The sequence below is a fragment of the Polypterus senegalus genome, chromosome 1, assembly GCF_016835505.1.
Source record: "Polypterus senegalus isolate Bchr_013 chromosome 1, ASM1683550v1, whole genome shotgun sequence".
NCBI classification, from domain to species: Eukaryota; Metazoa; Chordata; class Cladistia; order Polypteriformes; family Polypteridae; genus Polypterus; species Polypterus senegalus.
The window spans coordinates 192858213-192882261 of NC_053154.1; the positions used below are offsets into that span (position 1 = coordinate 192858213).

At 38.1% G+C, this 24049-nt stretch overlaps 1 protein-coding gene across 3 annotated transcripts in view; it reads left to right on the top strand.

Moving 5' to 3' along the window:
• LOC120537137 (LIM domain containing preferred translocation partner in lipoma) overlaps positions 1-24049 on the top strand; it is a 451145-nt gene that overhangs the window by 213110 nt on the left and 213986 nt on the right. The gene's annotated exons all lie outside the window — the stretch shown is intronic.

A 24049-nucleotide genomic window follows, 5' to 3' on the forward strand; every position in this document is an offset into this window, starting at 1 on the left:
AGCGTGGTTTGGTGCAAACTGTGCAAAAATGAGTTTGCATACCACCGAGGCATTTCAACCTTACGGTTACATCTAAATGCAAAACATGTTACAGCGAGCACAGAAACTGTGTATGCTGTTAGAAACTAGCAGTATGGGTTCGAGTACCAACAAAAGGTGTCGGCAGCCCAAACCTCATGAAATGACTGGCTTCAGGACCAAAATTAGTAAGTCAACATAGGTCAAACTTACAAATTCTCTCGCAAAATACATTGCTTTGGACTGTAGACCACTAACAGTGCTGGAAGATAGGGGGTTACAAAATGTGCTACAGTTAGCGTATTTCAAGTAAAATTCAACAGCTTTATGACATTGAAAAGCAAGCAAAATTAGATGCATTACAGAAAGCGGACTTTGTGGCTCTTACTTGGGATCATTGGACTTCCGTGACCGTTAGTAATTCTAATTACATCTAATTACAAAATGTTCAATGATCACACGGTTTTAGCCTAATGTACAAAGTAATTTTGGCTAAGGTTACTCACAGTTTAAAGGTGAGGCTGGTCAAATTACCTTTTATGTTTCTGCCTTATTTTTTTAAGAAGAAAAACTGCACTTTAATGTTGAAATTTTTGTTATTATTATTTAAAGACAATACCATTGTGAAAATGTTCTTAAAGTACTTAAACTACCAGTTTTTTTTTTTTTTTTGAAAAGTCCGCCCAATTTTAGCTAGGGATCATATTTTTGTTTCTGTTTTGAAATGAAATGCAGTTTAAATGCATTTTTTTTTCAGAAATTAAAACAGCTTCAGTTTACAATATTCCTGTCCATATATATAGACTGGCAAAATACCCGCGCTTCGCAGCGGAGAAGTAGTGTGTTAAAGAAGCAATGAAAAGAAAGGAAACATTTTGAAAATAACGTAACATGATTGTCAATGTAATTGTTTTGTCACTGTTGTGAGTGATGAGTGTTGCTGTCATATATATATATATATTTACACACACACACATAAACATATACACATATACATACACACACACACATATATATATCTACATATATACACATACATATACATACACACATACATACATACATACATACATACACACACATATATACACACAAATACATATACATACACACACACATATATAAACATATACATACATATCTACATATATACACACACAGCTATTTCGTATCAGTGCAATACGCTGCTTGTTAAAACGGATAACTCCCGCTCTTACGTGCAAGTCTGCGTGGATATTATGAACTATCGTATTTGTTCAAGTTCTATTTAAATTTTAAATAGAAGGAATTTTTATGTAGTCGACAGAAATATCTTTGGTAGGAATGGTAAAAACAGACAGGAATATTATTCCTGAATAAATCAACTCAAACCTTAAACAACTCATAATATTTTGCTCTCCATAAAAATATATCCTGTCTAAATTATACAAGTTAAAAATAAAGTAAACGTTAAAAGAACAAACATTCAAATTTCTTTACTCTTATGTAATTTTATATAAAAAATAAACTTAAATATCCCAAAAGATTTTGCTCTCCATAAAATATATCCTGACAAAATTATACAAATTCAAATATGAACATGCTGCATAACAAAACCTGGAAATATAAATAAAATTTGTTCCTTTCAGCAATAACAAATCAAATCATTCAGTTGTCTTTGCTCATATGTCATTTTAGAGCTGGACGCCTGGCATCTTTTTTGGCAACAAGTTCGTTTATGTTTGGTGTGAGGTTCTGTGTTGTGGAGATTCTCAGGATGGAGTGCAGGTGCTCGTCAGTTAGGCGACTCCTGTGTGCTGTTTTGTTAGTCTTTATCACTGAGAAGAGCTTCTCACACAGATATGTGCTACCAAACATGCACAAGGTTCGAGCTGCATGTAGACGGACTTTTTTTGTTCTTCAAAGTCACCAAAGCGCCATGCAAACTCAGTGCGCTCAGTTTATCAGCAAAGTGCGTATTTTGGGAACACCGTAGTGGCGACTTGGTTCAACATTACTTGGCAACAGGGAAAGTGGGGCAAGTTGCACTGGTGCATTTGTGTCTCCCATAAAGCAGCTTCACTTGAAATCACTTTGTGATTGTGCACGGGTAAAAACGTCCGCTGAAGTGTCAGATTCTTATTTAATTCTTCTGCTTTCTGTATCTTCTGCATTGCATTCAGTTCTTTCAGGTTACCCTGATGTTTTGTGTCATAGTGCCGTCTTAGATTAAATTCCGTAATTACAGCCACATTAGCTCCACAAATGAGACACATGGGTTCAGTAAACATATACTCAGCCTCCCATCGGTTTTTAAAGGCTCTATTTTCAGAATCAACTTTTCTCTTCAGCATCGTGTGAGCTAGCTTCGCGTAACTTGCAGCATCATAAGCTAGACTTGATTAACAGCGGTAAGTGTTAGGCAAGGCAGCTGAAGCGCTGCATTATGGGATCTGTAGTTTGTGTTACCAGCGCTTCATATACCCGGGCCATTAATAACAATAATACAGTAATATAAAATGATCTCACGGGCCAGATATAATTACACGCCGGGCCGGATTTGGCCCGCAGCCCTTGAGTTTGACACATATGGACTAAATAGAACTTGAAAAGATATATTTTTTCAAATGTGATCAGCGCAATTCAGATAGAGTTGACGCGCGACTACAGCCTGCATGCCTCAATAAGTCATCCTCCCCTCGCTCTTACTTTTTTACAACAACAACAACATTTATTTATATAGCACATTTTCATACAAACAGTAGCTCAAAGTGCTTTACATATTAAAGAATAGAAAAATGAAAGACAATTATAAAACAAAATAAATCAACATTAACATCAAATAAGAGTAAGGTTCAATGGCCAGGGGACAGAAAAACAAAAACTCCAGGCGGCTGGAGAAAAATAAAATCTGTAGGGATTCCAGACCATGAGACCGCCCAGTCCCTCTGGGCATTCTACCTAACATAAATGAAACAGTCCTCTTTGGATTTAGGGTTCTCACGGAAGGGCTTGATGATGATGATGGTCACGTAGACTTCTGCCTTTTAATCCGTCCATCATTGTTGGAGCATCATGAAGCTTTGAGTAGGTGGAGGTGGCGCAGGCCACCACCACAAAAAACGGAAAAAGAAACAGAAAAAGAGTAGGGGTCAGTACCGATTTTAGAGCCACCATGAATAGTTATTATGATGAATTGAACATACAGAGTATCAGGATTAAGTTAAATTAAGATTAAAATGAAGTTATAAAAGGCCATGTTAAAGTAATGTGTTTTCAGCAGTGTTTTAAAGTGCTCTACTGTATCAGCCTGGCGAATTCCTATTGGCAGGCTATTCCAGATTTTAGGTGCATACAGCAGAAGGCCGCCTCACCACTTCTTTTAAGTTTTGTTCTTGGAATTCTAAGGAGACACTCATTTGAGGATCTGAGGTTACGATTTGGAATATAAGGTGTCAGACATTCCGATATATAAGATGGGGGAGATTATTTAAGGCTTTATAAACCATAAGCAGAATTTTAAAGTCAATTCTGAATGACACAGGTAACCAGTGTAGTGACATAAAACTGGAGAAATGTGTTCTGATTTTCTTTTCCTAGTTAGGATTCTAAGCAGCTGCATTCTGCACTAGTTGCAAACGATTTAGATCTTTTTTGGGTAGTCCTGAGAGGAGTGCATTACAGTAATCTAGTCGACTGAAAACAAGCGCGTGAACTAATTTCTCAGCATCTTTCAGTGATATAAGAGGTCTAACTTTACTTATGTTTCTTAAGTGAAAAAATGCTGTCCTAATGATCTGATTAATATGTGATTTAAAATTCAGATTACAGTCAACAATCACCCCTAAGCTTTTTACCTCCGTCTTGACTTTTAATCCTAATGTATCCAGTTTATTTCTAATAGCCTCATTGTATCCATTATTGCTGATCACTAAAATTTCAGTTTTTTCTTTATTTAACTTGAGAAAATTACTATTCATCCATTCTGAGATACTAGTCAGACATTGTGTTAGTGAATCAATAGAATCAGGGTCATCAGGTGCTATTGATAAGTACAGCTGTGTGTCATCAGCATAGCTGTGGTAGCTCACGTTGTGCCCTGAGATAATCTGACCTAACGGAAGCATGTAGATTGAGAATAACAGCGGACCCAGGATAGAGCCTTGTGGAACACCATATTGGATATCATGTGTCTTGAGTTGTAATTCCCACAACTAACAAAAATTTTCTCCCTGTCAGGTAGGATTCAAACCAATTTAAGACACTGCCAGAGAGGCCCACCCATTGACTAAGGCGATTTCTAAGAATGTTGTGTCAAATGCAGCACTCAGATCTAAGAGGATGAGAACAGATAAATGGCCTCTGTCTGCATTTACCCGCAAGTCATTTACTACTTTAACGAGTGCAGTTTCTGTGCTGTGATTTGTTCTAAAACCTGACTGAAATTTATCAAGAATAGCATGTTTATTTAGGTGGTCATTTAACTGCATAATGACTGCCTTCTCCAGAACTTTACTTAAGAAGGCAGGTTAGAGATGGGTCTAAAATTTTCAAGAGCTGAGGGTCAAGATTATGTTTCTTAAGTAGGGGTTTAACTACAGCAGTCTTAAGACAGTCTGGGAAGACCCCAGTATCTAGTGACGAATTTACTATGTCAAGAACATTATCAATTAGCACGCCTGATACTTCTTTGAAAAACCTTGTTGGTATCGGGTCAAGGACGAGGTGGAGGGTTTTAATTGAGAGATTATTTTTTTTAAATCAGGTAAATCTATCCTAGTGAAAGAGTTTAATTTGTTTATAACAGGATGCTGGGGTTTAGGAGGATCCTTAGTGTTGGGGAGATATACTATGTTATTTCTAATATCATTAATTTTTGATTGAAAATACAGCGACAGCCTCACAGGTTTCACTGGAAGCACTTAGGAGGCATTCCTTTGAGCTACCTGGGTTTAGTAGGCGATCAATTGTTGAAAATAAGACTCTGGGATTACTAGCATTGTTATTTATAATCTTGAGAAATAGCAGCGTCTCTCAAGACGGACAGTGTTATTGTATTCTGTTATTTTGACTTTTAATATTTCGTGGTGGATAGTAAGTTTAGTCTTCCTCCATTGACGCTCAGCTCTACGGCATGTTCTCTTTAAATCAGACACTCTTTGGGTCTTCCATGGTATAACAATGCTAGAAGATTTTTTCACTGTCTTTTCAGGTGCAACTATGTCAACAGCAGCTCTCACTTTAGAATTAAATCTTTCCACCTTACTATTTACATTGTCCTCGCTATTATAGCTGGCACTATAAACGGACTGATTGCTTAAAATGTTTGTAAGTTTTAAAGCTGCTGCCGAATCAAAGAAGCGTTTTTTAACAATATGCTTCTCATGAGTGTATTTTATCATTATTTCTATATAAAAAGTAGAAGAAAATGGTCTGATAGACCAATATCAATGATCTGTTTTATATCAACTTTCAGTCCTTTAGTAATCACTAAGTCTAATGTATGACCTGCTTTATGTGTAGGCTGATTTATGAGTTGTCTCAAATCAAAAGAATCCAGGAGGTTCATAAATTCTTTTACTTTTAGATCACACTGATTATCTATATGAAAATTAAAGTCGCCAACTATTAGGAGTGTGTCATAGTTAGTAATTAAAATTGACATTAAGTCAGAGAATTCCTCAAAAACGAGCGTTATATTTAGGAGGTCTATACACGGATAGTACTAGAACTTGAGAATCTCCATGAATAACAACGGCGAGATACTCAAAGGACTTGAACTTACCAAAACTGACATCTTTACATTTTAATCGGCTCGAGTAAATGTTAGCCAATCCGCCCCCCCTTTTTCCCTGGCGGTTTGCATGAGTAAAACTGTAATCCGGAGGCGCAGATTCGATTAAAACTGCCGCGGCATCTGAACTAAGCCATGTTTCATTTAGTGCAATAAGATCTATTTTTTTATCACTAATAAGATCGTTGATAAAAAACGTTTTGTTAGTTAAAGCTCTAACATTTAATAGTGCCATATTTAATGTTTCGGAGGTGCAGAGATGAGTACTATGTGCGTTATTGTTATTTGGAATAGGAACTAAATTATTATTATTAGCGCTCTGTGTGTATTTTTGTTTAATCTGTGATCTGTTTTATAGTTTTAATACATTGTTCCTCTAAAATAGTGATTTTAATTAGATTATTGGAGTTTATGCCGTATTTCCTAGGTTTTCTACGTGCATTGAGATTGCTTATTACAGTATTAATGGTGTGCACTTTAACGGAAGACTCTATTAAACATTCATCATGTCCTGGCACAACAGTATTATTTCGGAAGGGGTTAAGAGCAGAGATAGATAGTCAAGAAAACGAATTACCTTCGATATGTTTTCGGAGAGGACCCGGCGCGAAACTGTTCGGATGCAGGCCATCACGCTTGAAGAGACGCGCCTTTCCAAAAGAGATTCCAATTGTTGATGAAACCGACATCCTTCTTCTTGCAGAAACCCTGTAGCCAGTTGTTCAACCCTAGCAGACGACTGTAGTACTCGTTGGATCGTCTGACGAGAGGTAGTGGACCCGAAACGAAGATCTTTGCCGATGGGGTCCTCTCCTTCGTGTCTTTAATCAAAGCTGGTAAGTCAGCCTTCAGGATTTCTGATTGTCGGTGCCTTATATCGATTCGAAGTTTGTAGATCGGGGTATATATATACATATATATATACCAGCGATATCGCAGCAGAGACGTAGTGTGTTAAAGAAGCTATGAAAAGAAAAGGGAACATTTTAAAAATAAGCGTAACATGACTGTCAATATACAGTAATTGTTTTGTGAGTTTTACTGAGTGTTGCTGTCATCAAGGATTTGATTATCATTATTTCTTTCAATCAGGTTTCGTATTTGTAGGATGTGTTTAATGCTTCAAGTTACATTCCGTGTTTGTCAATCGTTGTAAAGATGACAGGTTTCATTCATCGATTCGTTTCTTACTGCATCAATAAACGGCTAAGTGCTTCTTTATCTGAGACCCGACACACTGCATGCATGGGGTTTTTTTTTTTTACACATGTCTTCCTTTAAGGACATTGACTTTTTCCACCGTGTGCTTTGTTTCACAGTAGCTGCATTGAATAATATATAGCGTATGTATCAGGCGCTTTATATTTTTGCTGCCTTTTCAATTGTGTAATTCTTTTTTGTTCAGCTCTTGACAGGACTGTTGCTTTTTGTCTGTGCACTCGTCAGTTCACGTGAGCCGCTTCGGTGTACAAGCATCGAAGTTTCCCAGCTGTGCTCAGTGCTATATCCATGGCTGTATTTAATGTTATCGAGTCCCGGCGCTTAAAACTTTCTCTTGCAGTTTCGCTGAGTTTGTGCCAAACACCACCCTGACCATCTCATCTTCCTCTGCATAAGCACAGTCCTTTACCCGTGAATATTTATTGGGAGTTTGCTATTGGATTGCACGCTGGCGGACTGGCGCCTATATGGAGTGGCACTAAATTACAAGCGCCAGGCAACCTGTCTATGAACTTAATTTAAAGTTTAGGTTTACATCGCGCTTTGTTTCGAAGTAGCAGAACTCATGAATATGGTTGTAGAGTAAATGCCGCCGCTTCTTATTACAGCTGCCTTCACCAGATAATCGTGTTTTTCCAGCGCATTTTGCCTTCTTCCTGGTTTTCACGTTACTGCGTTATTACATGGAAGGCGTGATGATGTAACCATTCTCGCGGGTTTCAAGCTCATCTCCATTACAGTAAATGGAAGAAAACAGCTCAGTTATGACCATTACGGATTTGAGGAATCAACTTTTGTAAGGAAGCTGTAAGGAATAACCACCAAATTTCAGCCTTCTACCCACACGGGAAGTTGGAGAATTGTGATGAGTCAGTCAGTCAGTGAGTCAGCGAGGGCTTTGCCTTATTAGTATAGATATGTATTATATATATATATATATACATATACATATACATACATATATATACATACACATATATATATGTGTATGTATATATATGTATGTATATGTATATGTATATATATGTATATGTGTATGTATATGTATATATATATGTATGTGTGTGTATATATATCTATACTAATAAAAGGCAAAGCCCTCACTGACTGACTGACTGACTGACTCATCAATAATTCTCCAACTGCCCGTGTAGGTAGAAGGCTGAAATTTGGCAGGCTCATTCCTTACAGCTTCCTTACAAAAGTTGGGTAGGTTTCATTTCAAATTCAACGATAATGGTCATAACTAGAAGCTATTTTTCCCATTTACTGTAATGGAGTTGAGCTCGAAAAGTCGGGGGCGGAGTTTAGTGTGACATCATCACGCCTCTCACTTAATCATGCATTACGTAGAAAACCAGGAAGAGCTAAAAAAAAAAAAGCGCTGAAGAAAACATGCATTGTATAATTAAGAAGGCAGTGAAACAATTAGAAGCGAGCGAGTGACATATAAAGCCATATTCAGCGGCTCACATGAACTGACGCAAAGCGCAGACAACAAGCAACAGTTCCAAAGAGTGCTGAACAAAACCGAATTACACTGCTACGCTCAAATAGACAAACCACACGGCGTGGCGCAATAGTAGAGCCTTCGCCTCTAGCGCAGACGTCTGAGCTTCGATTCCCGACTGGGGATGCACTAAGTATGTACGTGCGCTTCTCGACTCATTTTACCTTCGCATCCCCTTGGTTTGAGACGTATGAAAAAATATGCGGTTAACACAGAAAGACAGATCACCAATTGAAGCTTCATTAATAATGGATACTTTATTCGCGATCAGTGATTGTTTTGGTAAAGCCATACTCAGTGTATTCATTAGATGAACGGTAAAAAAGTAAGAGCAAGGAGAGGGTAACTTACTGCTGCACACAGGCAAAACCACAATAGCACGTGGGCTCGATGTACTGTAGTGCGCGTCAACTCGATCTGAATTGTGCGATAAAATTTTTCTTTTCAAGTTCTATTTAGTCCATATGTGTCAAACTAAAGGCCCACGGGCCACATCCGGCCTGGCGTGTAATTTTATCATTCCCGCGAGATGTGTCTCATTTGTGGAGCTAATGTGGTTGTAATTACAGAATTTAATCTAAGACGGCACTATGAGACAAAACATCAAGATAACCTTAAAGACCTGAATGCAATGCACAAGATACAGAAAGCAGAAGAGTTAAAGAAGAATCTGACACTTCAGCAGACGCTTTTACCCGTACAAAATCACAAAGTGATTTCAAGTGAAGCTACTTTTATGGGAGACCCAAATGCACCAGTGCAACTTGCCCCACTTTCCCTGTTGCCAAGTAATGTTGAACCAAGTCTGCACAACAGTGTTCCCAAATACGCACTTTACTGATAAACTGAGTGCACTGTGCACTGAGTTCGCACGGCGCTTTGGTGACTTTGAAGAACAAAAAAAGAATTTTGAGTTGTTTCGCAACCCATTTGCCGTCGATGTGGAAACCGCACCAGTGCAGATTCAGATGGAGGTGATTGAGCTGCAGTGTAATGGCACACTGAAGGCAAAGTACGATACTGCACGGCCCGCACAGTTTATTCACTCCATTCTCGCAGAAATGCTCCAGCTCCCTCTACATGCGGCTCCAACCTTGTGTATGTTTGGTAGCATATCTGTGTGAGAAGCTCTTCTCAGTCATGAAGACTAACAAAACAGCACACAGGAGTCGCCTCACTGATGAGCACCTGCAGTCCATCCTGAAAATCTCCACAACACAGAACCTCACACCAAACATAAACAAACTTGTTGCCAAAAAAAGATGCCAGGCGTCCAAATCTGATAAAATGACATAAGAGCAAAGACAACTGAATGATTTGATTTGTTATTGCTGAAAAGAACAAATTTTATTTATTTTTCCAGGTTTTGTTATGCACCATGTTCATATCTGAAGTTTGTATAATTTTTACAGGATATATTTTTATGGAGAGCAAAATCTTTTCGGATTTTAAAAATTTAAGTTTATTTTTTATATAAAATTTCATAAGAGTAAATTTTATAAGAGTAAGTCTATTTCTAACTTGTATAATTTATACAGGATATATTTTTATGGAGAGCAAAATATTATAAGTTATTTAAGGTTTGAGTTGATTTATTCAGGAATAATATTCTGTCGACTAAATAAAAATTCCTTCTATTTAAAATTTAAATAGAACTTGAACAGATACAATAGTTCATAATATCCAGGCAGACTTGCACGTAAGAGCAGGAGTCATACGTTTTAACAAACAGCATATTGCACTGATACGAAATAGCCTGCCCATTTAATTGTTTAGGAATAGATAAATAAATTAAGATTTTGTACAAATAATGTTTTTCATATTTCTTCCTTCATGGATTCTGCCACCCCCAGCAACAGTTGCTCGCACCCCAGAGACTGTATATATGTGTATGTGTGTGTGTGTGTGTGTATATGTGTATATATATATATATATATATAGTGTGTGTGTGTGTATATATGTAGATATGTGTGTGTGTGTAGATATGTATGTGTATATATGTGTGTGTGTGTATATATGTAGATATGTATGTGTAGATATGTATGTGTGTATATGTAGATATATATGTGGATGTATGTGTATATATGTATATATATATATATATATATATATATATATATATATGTATGTATATATATATACTGTTCAAAAGAATTAAAGGAACACTTTTAATCAGAGTATAGCATAAAGTCAATGAAACTTATGGGATATTAATCTGGTCAGTTAAGTAGGGGGTTGTTAATCAGTTTCAGCTGCTGTGGTGTTAATGAAATTAACAACAAATGCACTAGAGGGGCAACAATGAGATGACCCCCCAAACAGGAATGGTTTAACAGGTGGAGGCCACTGACATTTCTCCCTCCTCATCTTTTCTGACTGTTTCTTCACTAGTTTTGCATTTGGCTACAGTCCGTGTCACTACTGGTAGCATGAGGCGATACCTGGACCCTACAGAGGTTGCACAGGTAGTCCAACTTCTCCAGGATGGCACATCAATATGTGTCATTGCCAGAAGGTTTGTTGTGTCTCCCTGCACAGTCTCAAGGGCATGGAGGAGATTCTAGGAGACAAGCAGTTACTCTAGGAGAGCTGGAGAGGGCCATAGAAGGTCCATAACCCATCAGCAGGGCCAGTATCTGCTCCTTTGGGCAAGGAGGAACAGGATGAGCACTGCCAGAGCCCTACAAAATGATCTCCAGCAGGCCACTGGTGTGGATGTCTCTGACCAAACAACCAGAAAGACTTCATGAGGGTGACCCAAGGGCCCCATGTCCTCTAATGGGCCCTGAGCTCACTGCCCAGCAGCATGCAGCTCGTTTGGCATTTGTCATAGAATACCAGAATTGGCAGATGCACCACTGGTGCCCTGTGCTTTTTACAGATGAGAGCAGGTTCACCCTGAGCACGTGGCAGAAGTGAAAGGGTCTGGAGAAGCCATGGAGAACATTATGCTGCCTGTAACATCATTCAGCATGAGCAGTTTGATGGTGGGTTAATGATTGTCTGGGGAGGCATATCCATGGAGGGTCACACAGACCGCTACAGGCCTGACAAAGGCACCTTGGCTGCCATTAGGTATCAGGATGAAATCCTTGGACCTATTGTCAGACCCTATGCTGGTACAGTGGCTCCTGGTGCACGACAACCCTGGCCTCATGTGGTGAGAGTATGCAGGCAGTTTCTGGAGGATGAAGGAATTGATACCATTGACTGGCCACCACACTTTCCTGACCTAAATCCAATAGAACACCTCTGGGACATTATGTTTTGGTCCATCCAATGCCACCAGGTTGCACCTCAGACTGTCCAGGAGCTCAGTGATGCCCTGGTCCAGATCTGGGAGGAGATCCCCCACAACACCATCTGTCATCTCATTAGAATCATGCACCGATGTTGTCAGGCATGTATACAAGAACACAGGGGCCATACAAAGTGCTGCGTATAATTTTGAGTTGCTGCAATTAAATTTTGGCAAAATGGACTAGCCTGCCACATAATTTTTCACTCTGATTTTGGGGCGTCTTTGAATTCAGGGCTCTGTAGGTTTATCATTTTCATTTCCATCAAACAATGTGGCATCCTTTCGTTCCTCACACATTACCCAGTCTATATCAGTATAGATATCCAGGAGGATTTCTTTTCTCATTGAGATCTGATGTGTTTTCAAAGTGTTCCTTTAATTTTTTTGAGCAGTTTATATATATATATGTAATGTGTGTGTGTGTGTGTATATATGTATGGATATGTATATATATTTATATATATATATATATATATTTATAATGACAGAAACACTCATAACAGCTGACAAAACAATTACATTGACAATCATGTTACGCTATTTTCAAAATGTTTCCTTTTCTTTTCATTACTTCTTTAACACACTACTTCACCGCATATATATATATATATATATATATATATATATATATATATATATATATATATATATATATATATACACACACACATTATATCTATACTAATAAAAGGCAAAGCCCTCACTCACTCACTCACTCCCTGACTCATCACTAATTCTCCAACTTCCCGTGGGTGGAAAGCTGAAATTTGGCAGGTTCATTCCTTACAGCTTCCTTACAAAAGTTGGGCAGGTTTCATTTTGAAATTCTACGCGTAATGGTCATAACTGGAAGCTGTTTTTCTCCATTTACTGTAATGGAGATGAGCTTGAACACCGGGGGGAGTTTCGTGGTGACATCATCACGCCTCCCACGTAATCACGCAGTACATAGAAAACCAGGAAGACCTCCAAAAAACGCTGAAGAAAATATGCATTATATAATTGAGAAGGCAGCGAAACAATAAGAAGCGAGCGAATGACATATACAACCATATTCATGAGTTCTGCAACTTCGGAAACAAAGCACGATGTAAACCTACACTTTAAATTAAGTTCATAGACAGGCTGCCACTGGCATTTGTAATTCAGTGCCTGCCCATATAAGACCGTCCGTCAGCGGCAATCCAATAGCAAACTCCCACTAAATATTCACGGGTGAAGGACTGTGCTTATGCAGAGGAAGATGAGATGGTCAGGGTGGTGTTTGACACAAACGCCGCCAAAACTGCGAGAGAAAGTTTTAAGTGCCAGGACTAAGGTAACATTAAATACAGCCATGGACATAGCACGAGATGGCACCAGCACAGCTGGGAACCTTCGATGCATGTACACCGAGCGGCTCACGTGAACTGACGCAGTGCACAGCCAAAAAGCAACAGTTCCAAAGAGCGCTGAACAAAACGAATTACACAATTGAAAAGGCAGCAAAAAATATGAAGTGTCTGATATATACAAGCATATTCATAAATCCAGCTACTGCAGAAACAAAGCACACGGTGGAAAAAGTCAATGTCCCGCTAAAGGAAGACAGTGGAAAAAAAAAAACCCGTGCATGCAGTGTGTCAGGTCTCAGATAAAGAAGATGCCGAGCTGTTTATTGATGCAGTAAGAAACGAATCGATGAATGAAACCTGTCATCTTTACAACGATTGACAAACACGGAATGTAACTTGAACACAACACATCCTACAAATACGAACCTGATTGAAAGAAATAATGATAATCAAATCCTTGATGACAGCAACACTCAGTAACACTCACAAAACAAATACTGTATATTGACAGTCATGTTACGCTATTTTAAAATGTTCCCTTTTCTTTTTCATAGCTTTTTTAACACACTACTTCTCTGCTGCGATACGCGGGTATATATATATGTATATATATACAGTGGAGGAAATAATTATTTGACCCCTCACTGATTTTGTAAGTTTGTCCAATGACAAAGAAATGAAAAGTCTCAGAACAGTATCATTTCAATGGTAGGTTTATTTTAACAGTGGCAGATTGCACATCAAAAGGAAAATCGAAAAAATAACTTTAAATAAAAGAACGTCAGAGAGAAAAAGAGAGAGAGAGAGCGCGTGATTAAAGCAAACAATCAAAAAATCAGTAAGCACCGCGATAAAGCGGCCGGCATTGCGTTCGTATCCACTAGGCAAACAGCACCTCTGCTCACACCCCCTCCGTCAGGCGCAGAGAATGTCAGAGAGGGTGAGAGAGAGGCAGAGACAAGTAAACAATCGAAAGCACCGACGGGATGCATATCTTATAGCATTGAGGATTTTTAGTTAATATGTAATACATGCTCTGATTGGGTAGCTTCTAAGCCATCCGCCAATAGCGTCCCCTTGTATAAAATCAACTGGGCAAACAAACTGAGGAAGCATGTACCATAAATTAAAAGACCCATTGTCCGCTGAAATCCGCGAACCAGTGAAAAATCCGTGATATATATTTAGATATGCTTACATTTAAAATCCGCGATAGAGTGAAGCCACGAAAGTCGAAGCACGATATAGCGAGGGATCACTATTTTTATGGAGAGCAAAGTCTTTTGGGATATTTAAAATCTAAGTTTATTTTTTATATAAAATTACATAGGAGTAAAGAAATTTGAATGTTGGTTCTTTTAACGTTTACTTTATTTCTAACTTGTATAATTTAGACAGGATATATTTTTATGGAGAGCAAAATATTATAAGTTGTTTAAGGTTTGAGTTGATTTATTCACAAATAATATTCCTGTCTGTTTTTACCATTCCTACCAAAGATATTTCTGTCGACTAAATAAAAATTCCTTCTATTTAAAATTTAAATAGAACTTGAAAAAATAATGATAGTTCATAATATCCACGCAGACTTGCAACGTAAGAGCTGGAGTTATCCGTTTTAACAAGCAGCGTATTGCACTGATACGAAATAGCTGTGTGTGTATATATGTAGATATGTATGTATATGTATATATATGTTTATATATGTGTGTGTGTATGTATATATATATATGTATTTGTGTGTATGTATGTATGTGTATATATGTATGTATATATGTGTGTGTGTGTGTGTGTGTGTGTGTGTGTATATGTATAGATATATATATGTTTATGTGTGTGTGTAAATAAATATATATATATATATATATATATATATATATATATATATATGACAGCAACACTCATCACTCACAACAGTGACAAAACAATTACATTGACAATCATGTTAGGTTATTTTCAAAATGTTTCCTTTTCTTTTCATTGCTTCTTTAACACACTATTCTCGTTCTTTGGTATTTTGATATATATATATATATATATATATATATATATATATATATATATATATATATATATATATATATATATATATCAAAATTCCCAAGCGCTTCGCAGTGGCTAAGTACTGCCTTAAAAGTTTATTACGAAGAAAATTAAACCATTTTAAACTGAGGGAAAATATAACAATTGGCGGTTGTCCAAAGGTGTAAAATATTTGGCCATTTCGGTACCCTTGAAAGCGACAACCAAACAATTCAGCGGCAGCCATCAACTAACATGCAGAACCATAGGTGAAGGGCTTAAGCATTTCACTCTTCTAGTGCTCCTGTGTAGTATAATTATCACCTGTACCGTCATCAGTCCACACCTTGAACCTGTCCCAGTCATTCAATACATAAGACACAATGTTTCTCCAGATATCAAGAGTGAGTCTGATATGGCTGTGCAATATGTAATACAGAGAATGGAAAAGATAGGTGCCATCTCCGGGCATGGAAACCACTCAGTAAGTGACATTTCTTTGATCGATGGTGATCACCTCGATAGACATGTTAATGCGGGTACGGTTGGAATAATAAAGAAAATGGGTACCTGAACAATGTAAAGTAAGTCTAAAATACCTACACAATAACTATAATCGTAATAAATGAACAATATAACAGCGGAGACGCTTTGGATTAAATAGAAAGGCTTGGGTTATCTGCAGGGAGACGTGAATCCTGTGGTGAAACAATGAAGGGAATGAAGAGACTGGAGTGATGGACGGCTTTATATAGGCAGGCAGCCAACAACGTTGGAGGCGTTGGGATGGGGGACCCAATGCCGCCTCACACGGTGACTGAGCTGCAGGCTATGGACATATATATGTACGTAAGTAGGATTCAGTTAGCGTTGGGAAACCGCGTACCAAATTTCTTGAAGATGGGCCCATAAGTAACAAAGACTGTTGAAAAGTTCAATATGGCACCGACAGTGGCATCATACCACCGAAATAAGTACCAAATTTCAGCCTTCTACCTACACGGGAATTTGGAGAATTAGTGACGTTGGAAAGTTCAATATCGCGGCTAACAGTGGCATCATACCACCGAAATAAGTACGTACATTGATTTCGGTTAGCGAGGGAAGCCGCCTACCAAATTTCGTGAAGATGGGGCCATAAATAATAAAGTTCAACATGGCGAACGTTGTTGACCGTTGTGCGTAGAATTTCAAAATGAAACCTGCTTAACTTTTGTAAGTAAGCTGTAAGGAATGAGCCTGCGAAATTTCAGCCTTCTACCTACACGGGAAGTTGGAGAATTAGTGATGAGTCAGTGAGTGAGTGAGTGAGTCAGTCAGTGAGGGCTTTGCCTTTTATTAATATAGATATATAAATGTAGATATGTATATGCATATATATGTTCAGTGGAACCTCGGTTTACGAGTAACTTGGTTTACAAGTGTTTTGCAAGACGAGGAAAAATTTTTAATACATTTTGACTTGATAAACGAGCGATGTCTTGCAATACGAGTGGTATGGATACACTTTGTCTGCTGAGTGTTATGTGATCATAACTGAGCTGATGGTGGTTCTCTCTCTCTCTCTCCTTATCTCGCTCGCTCGCCCAACACGTCTCTCTCTCTCTCTCTCTCTCTCATCTCGCTCACCCAGCGCGTCTCTCTTTTTCTTTCCTTATCTCGCTCGCTTGCCCAGCCCGTCTCTCTCTCTCTCTCTCTGGCAATCATCTCCTATTCTCCGTCTGAGTCTGTGTGCCTTACTCATATAGTCAACATCTGTTTACTACAGCATTGTGACTGTGTGTGTGTGTGCGCTGTGAAGTGCGAGTCCCCATCTTGCTCCCCAAAACATGAAGCTGAGTCTCAGTACTTTAACACCAGCTTTATTCAGCTTGAAACAGCAACAGCGCTGTTATTTATTGTACCGGGATCTTTATAATGTTCCTTGTATGACCCATTGACGACAGGCGCTTATAGCATGTCTGCAATCTTTTTGGATGCGCTTATACGGCGAACTCCTACAGCGCTGGGAGACTGCGATTGCTTTGGGGCACTCTTCCGTGTGTTGTCCCGTTGGGTGGAATCCCACATGAGTTTAGAAACTCACACCAGCCATGGTTCTTTATAAAGGTAAAGTGCAGGTTAATTTGTATTATGTGTTTTACTTTATATTTTGTATTAATCATTTTTATATGAATAGTTTTGGGATGTGGAACGAATCATCTGAGTTTCCATTATTTCTTATGGGGAAATTCGCTTTGATATACAAGTGCTTTGGATTGCGAGCACGTTTCCGGAACGAATTATGCTCACAAACTGAGGTTCCACTGTATATATATGTGTGTTTGTATATATATGTATGTGTGTGTGTGTGTATATATATATATATATATATATATATATATATATATATATATATATATATCTATATATATATATATATATATCTATATATATATATCTATATATATATATATCTATCTATATATAGTATGTGTGTTTATATATTTTATATATATGTGTGTGTATATAATATATATCTATATATATATATATATATATCTATATATATATCTCTCTATATATATCTATATATATATATATATATATATATGCCTGCAACACTCATGACAATGACAACACAATTATATTGTCAATCATGTTACATTATTATTAAAATGTTTCCTTTTCTTTTTCATTACTTCTTTAACACAATACTTCTCCGCTGCGAAGCGCGGGTATTTTGCTAGCCTACACTAATAAAAGGCAAAGCCCTTACTCACTCACTCACTCACTCATCACTAATTCTCCAACTTCCCGTGTAGTTAGAAGGCTGAAATGCCCGTTTGAGCATGCTCAAACACAGGAACATATGTTGATGTAAAAGTATAACAAAACAACGGGCAGATGGGGAGTGTCTGATTATTGCATATAGCGCCGAAGTTACTGCTCTTTACCATTCTCTCCTCTGTATGTCCTGGAGTACAGAAGAAATAGCATACAGCAACATGCGGGGACTGGCAGGAACACTCAATAAAACTGAATAAAAAGTAAATCAAGTGATACGAAGAAGGCAGCTTCGCCAGCGTTTGTGTGTCAGAACCCTGGGGGGGTTGGGGGGGGGGATTTGAGGGTGGCATTAGTATGCATCGTTGTACACTGCAGAGCTATAGCGCATCTTTATGTGAAAACAGCCGTGTCAGATGAGGTTGTATCCATTGATTCTGAACGCGACTGAGAGAATGAAAAGTGAATTTAAAAAAAAAAAAAAGCTAACCTTTACATGGATCATAAATTACACCGGCTGTTACAGACTGAAATCAAATGTATGCTTTTATTCTAAAATAGTAAGACTAAGAACAGTTTACTTCTCAAAACGGAGCGCTGCAGGATCGAACTCGCGACCTTTTGACTCCCAGGCAGAAACTGATTCTATTGCACCACGGAGACAATTACAATAAACGGTTGTCAATGTCGCAAGTTAAGCCGGGATTTTGTTTCTGCAGTTATATTTTTGAATAAAAGTGCAATTGTTGTGTTATATTTGTACCTTTTGTGAAAATATTTCTTTGATATTTGGACTTAAGGCTTCATACATTATATAGTTTATGCCTACATTTTTTTCATCTACTACTAGAATATAAAAAACGTTTCTATTTTAACAATGTGTTTACACAGATTACTGTAGAAACGGAACAGACATGAAATGCATGTGTTCCAAATAACAATCTATTATTTCCACTCTAAAACTCCACTTCACTCCCAGATACTCAATCAAGGCATGAGCTGAGAGAATTTCGTGCACGTTCTAAATTGGTGGGGTGTTGGAATAGCCGACTGCTTCTTACTTCTCTTTATCACAGCACATTTAGAAGAAAAAGGACACTGGCGGAGAGGTGTGAAGGGATTTAAGAAGCAATTTAAGGTGGGACGGATTTACGAGTTTTGTCGTAGGCTCTGGTAAGTCTAGTGTTAACAAATAATTATTGGTATATTTTCCCTCAATTTAAAAAGGTTTAATTTTACTCCTTAATAAAAATTTTAAGGCAGTACTTCGCCGCTGCGAAGCGCAGGTATTTTGCTAGTTTTCAAATATAATATCTCCTTTCTGTCTGAGAAGGGACATGAAATTTCGTTTGGCCTGTAGTTTGTTGAAACGGACAATAAGGATTTTTGGTTTTGTGGCTTTCGATCCATGTATACAGTAGGCTACTGAGATCTCTGTGTCTGATTTTGAAGTTCTCTGTAGTTATTTTAGAGAATAGTTCAGCTATGAACATCACTGGGTTTCGACTTTAATGTTTTTCAGAGAAACCATCGATTCTGATGGCTGTTCCTTCTATATCAGTCTTTCAGCACAGCCAGTTTGTCACCAAGCACTTTGAAGTCAATTATTTCAATACAAGTTTTTAAGCTTAACATCTTCAAGCTGAATATCAAATACTCTAATTTTACTCTCTAACTTACGCATATTTTCTTCTATTTTGTCATCAAGTTTTCCCAGAATTTCTGTAAATGCTGTAGTAAACCTATTACTTAAACATTTCTTCAAATCTTTTTTCTTCTTGTTAGGTCCATTATTTCTTTCTTTATATAGGGTGTTTCATAAAGTACGCAGTTTTTGAATTATGTGGGATTTTCTGTTGGAAGGTTATCAGCAATGTTTCTATCATTTTCGTTATCTATTATCATTCCGGTTAGAAGACCATTTAGTAGCCATGGAGCGGTTCAGTATCCAGCAACACATTCTTATTGTGAAAACTCATTACAAGAATGGGTAATGCTGCACAAAGACTGTCTGTAATCTTTGGACGTAACAATGCCTCTACCGCAACAACAGTTTCGAGGTTGGTACAGAAATTTGAAGAATCTGTGTCAGTTTCAACCACAAAATCACCCGGTCGAAACCGTAATGTTCAAATGCAACAAAACATTGTGGTAGTGCAAGACAGTGTGAATGTGAGCCGTGTGAAGTCACTTCACTGTCGTTCACAACAGCTGGGTATGTCACCGTCTTCGGTGTATCGAATACTGAAAAAAGATCTTCATATGCTCCTCTATAAGATTCAGTTGACACAAGAGCTGAAGATTCGCTGATTGGATTTTGGAACAAGAGGACGACAATTTTTCAAAAAGAATAATCTTCAGTGACGAGGCACATTTCCATCTCTCAGGGTATGTCATCAAACAAAATTACTGCATTTTTTGAAGATGGTGATGGAAATTCAGTTACTGTAAATGGCAACTGTTATTGGGACATGATCACTAACTTTTTGTGGCCTGCTCTGGAAGAAATGGAGTATGACGGAATTTATGAAATGTGGTTTCAGGTCATGTGACATCATACCTTGTGACTTCTTTTTATGGGGATATGTGAAGTCACAAGTTTTAGATGAACAAACCTCAAACTAGGGATGCACCGAAATTTCGGCGGCCGAAATAGCATTATCGGTTTCGGCCAAAACGTAAGAAAGCGCCGAAAATAAAAGCCGAAATTGTCGCCACGCCTCTCCCATCCTCCCGTCTCGCTCAAGGCTGTCATTACGCATCAAACACGGAGTATGTCGGCGGTTTGGAAGCACTTCAAAGTTTCAGATGAGGACAGCAAAGTTGCAATATGCAACATTTGCTCTGCAAAAGTTTCAAGAGGGGGTTCAACAGCAAAGACATTTTCGACTACAGGTTTAATACACCACCTTAAGTCAAGACACGCAATTGAATTTGAGGAATACCGTCAAACAACGTTGGTTAAAACTAAGCCAACTAGCACATCAACACCCTCGGTTGCCACATTTTTCGAAAAAATTAAGAAATTTGCAAATGACAGTGCTAAAACACGTGACATAACAGAGAAAGTAATGGAATTCATTGCTTTAGATGATGAGCCGTTTTCAGTCGTGGAGGACATCGGATTTCGTAGGCTAATACGCCACATTGAGCCGCGTTACACACTGCCAAGCAAGACGGTATTTTGCAGAGACCTTCTACCTGAAATGTATGACCGTGTTGCAAAACATGTTCATGAGCTCATGACCACAGATATCTCTGCTCTAAGTTTTACCACAGACATATGGAGCTCTGACGTTAGTCCAACTAGCATGCTCAGTTTGACAGCGCAGTGGATAAACGCGGAGTTTAAATTGCAAAACATTCTGCTTCATGCACAGGAGTTTGTCGGCTCACACACTGCAGCAGCAATATCCGATGCTTTGGCTAACATGTTTGAAACTTGGAACATAGACAAGTCTAAAGTGCATGTGATTGTGAGAGATAATGCACGGAACATGATAAAGGCTATGGATGACAGTGGATTAAAGAGCATACCTTGCATGGCACACACGCTGCAGTTGGCTGTGAATGAGGGAGTGCTTAGTCAGCGGAGCATATCAGAAATCACAGCAACTGGGAGAAAAATTGTGGGACATTTTAAGCATTCTCCGCTTGCTTATTCCAGACTACAAGATTTGCAAAACAGTTTGGGATGCCAACAAACGACTACAGCAAGATGTGGCCACCGCTGGAACAGTACATACTATATGTTGCAAGGATTACTTGAACAGAAGCGGTTTTAGCTGCATACATGACAGATCACGACCTGCCAGCAACTTTGAGTGCACATCAGTGGATGTTGGTGGAAAACATTGTCTCTGTTCTCGCCCCGTTTGAACAGTTAACCAAGGAAATGAGCTCAGCTCAAGCGTCTGTTGCTGAAGTTATTCCACTGATCGCAGCACTGAAGCGCCTGCTTGGAAAAGAGGCGGAAACAGATCATGGCGTAAAAACAGCTAAAAAAACTCTACTGGAGGCTGTTAACAAACGCTTCCAAGACATTGAGTCCAACCCTCTTTACGGCATTGCAACAATATTAGATCCACGCTTTAAAGACCATTACTTTGACGATGAGAAAAGGCAGGATGTACGCAAAATGGTGCAAACAGAGCTTACGGCTCTTGAAACCTCTTGTGAAGCACAAGCCGACGGGAGAACAGAGCAAACTGTGCCTGAGAAACAGTCACGTACAAGTGATGAGGCGCACATTCCTTCGCTTTCTGATCTGTTTGACGAAATTTTACAGGAAAGCGTCCCAACCCACAGCGGTGTAAGAGCAAGCGCAGCCTCACAAGAAGTAGCAACCTATCTAGCTGAACTACCCATTGGCAGAAGTGACAATCCACTTGACTACTGGTGCGCGAACAAAGATCGCTTTCCTTTGCTTGCATGGACTGCGCGCAAGTACTTATCTGCCCCAAGCACCAGCACAGACAGTGAGAGATTATTCAGTGCAGCATCTCATGTTCTTGATGAGAACAGAAATCGTCTCTCCAGCCAGAAAGCTGAACAACTTTTGTTCATAAAGAGAAATCTGCCACTTTTGCTAAAATAAAAGCAGCCTAATTTGATGTTGTTTACAGTTAAAAGTTTGATTTATTTATTCTGTTATTGCAATGTTGTTTTGCACAGTAATTTAAAATTGAAGTAAAACGTTTAATGCAGGTAATATTTTGCACAATTCGTAAAGGCACTAAAAGCTAGCACAGACTGAGTGATTTTATTCAGTGCAGTATGTTCTTCATGAGAAGAGGAACTGTGTCTTCAGCCAGAAAACTGAAAAACTTTTGTTCATAAAGATAAACCTGCTTCTTTTGCTTAAATTAAAAGCAGACCAATTTAGTGTGTATAGTTATGTTGTTTACAGTAAGAGGTTGGATTTATTTATTTTTCTTCTGTTTGTGCACTGTTGTTTGGTACAGTAATTTAAAATTGAAGTAAAAAAGCAGCTAGCATTTTTTTTGCACAATTTTGTTACAGAAAGAAATTTTATTTAGTTTTGTTATTGTTAAACAACCTTATTACTGTTATTTATTATCAATAAAAGTTTGATTGCTTAATTAATTTGTACTTTTTTTAATACAAACAAAAAGAAAATATTTTAAACATGTTTTTTAATGAAGCCATTTTCGTTTCGCATCGGTTTTCGGCCAAGTGCATCCAAAAATTTCGGTTTCGTTTTCGGCCCAGAATTTTCATTTCGGTGCATCCCTACCTCAAACGATTGCCAAACTGAAGAGGGAAATTAAACGGGTAATCATCAAAATTGGCAGGGACGTCTGTGAAAGAGTTATCGTTAAGTTCAGTGATCGGATGACTGCCTGCAGAGAAAGTGGAGGTGGACATATGCTCAATATCATTTTTTATTATTAAATCGAAGTATATGTTGAATTAAATTAAATAAAAAAATTTTATTTTACTTCGATTTTGCTGATTTATTGCATTTTTAAAAACTGTGTACTATATGAAACACCCTCTATTGCTCTTTATATCATTTATGTCCTCTTTGAGTGCGGCAATCATTTCCTTCTTCTTGAAAGTGTTTTTTCTCTTTCGTTGTGTGTCCAGTTATGGTTGATGTGGTTGACTTGGGTGGGTATTAGCTGCGGTTAACAGTAGGGATGAAAGGGCATGCTCAGTTCCAATAATCCTCATGAAATCAACAAATCTTCCTTGCCTGTTTCGCATGCAGTTTGGCTCCCACTTTTCCTTTTCAGCTGGAGGCATTGCTGCAGTGTGAGGTCTTGGCAGATCAGTTCCTTCACCTGTCTGTTCCAAGTCAGTCTCTGGTAGCCCATACGTTGACCTTGAGGCAAGTCTTGACTTTGATGAAAGTTTAGCTTCCTTTTCTTTCTGTACCCTTTGTTTGCTGCTCATGCGTATTCATACTTGCATATAATGTAAATACAGGATACCTTGGGATTGAAGTAAAGAAATGGGTAAATCTCCTATAACACATTTTTCTATAACTTTACAAAAAGTGAATTTATTCATTTTTTTTCCAAGAGGTTCTTTTTTCTGATGTCAACATATACAATGTTTACAGTAATTTTGCTAATGTT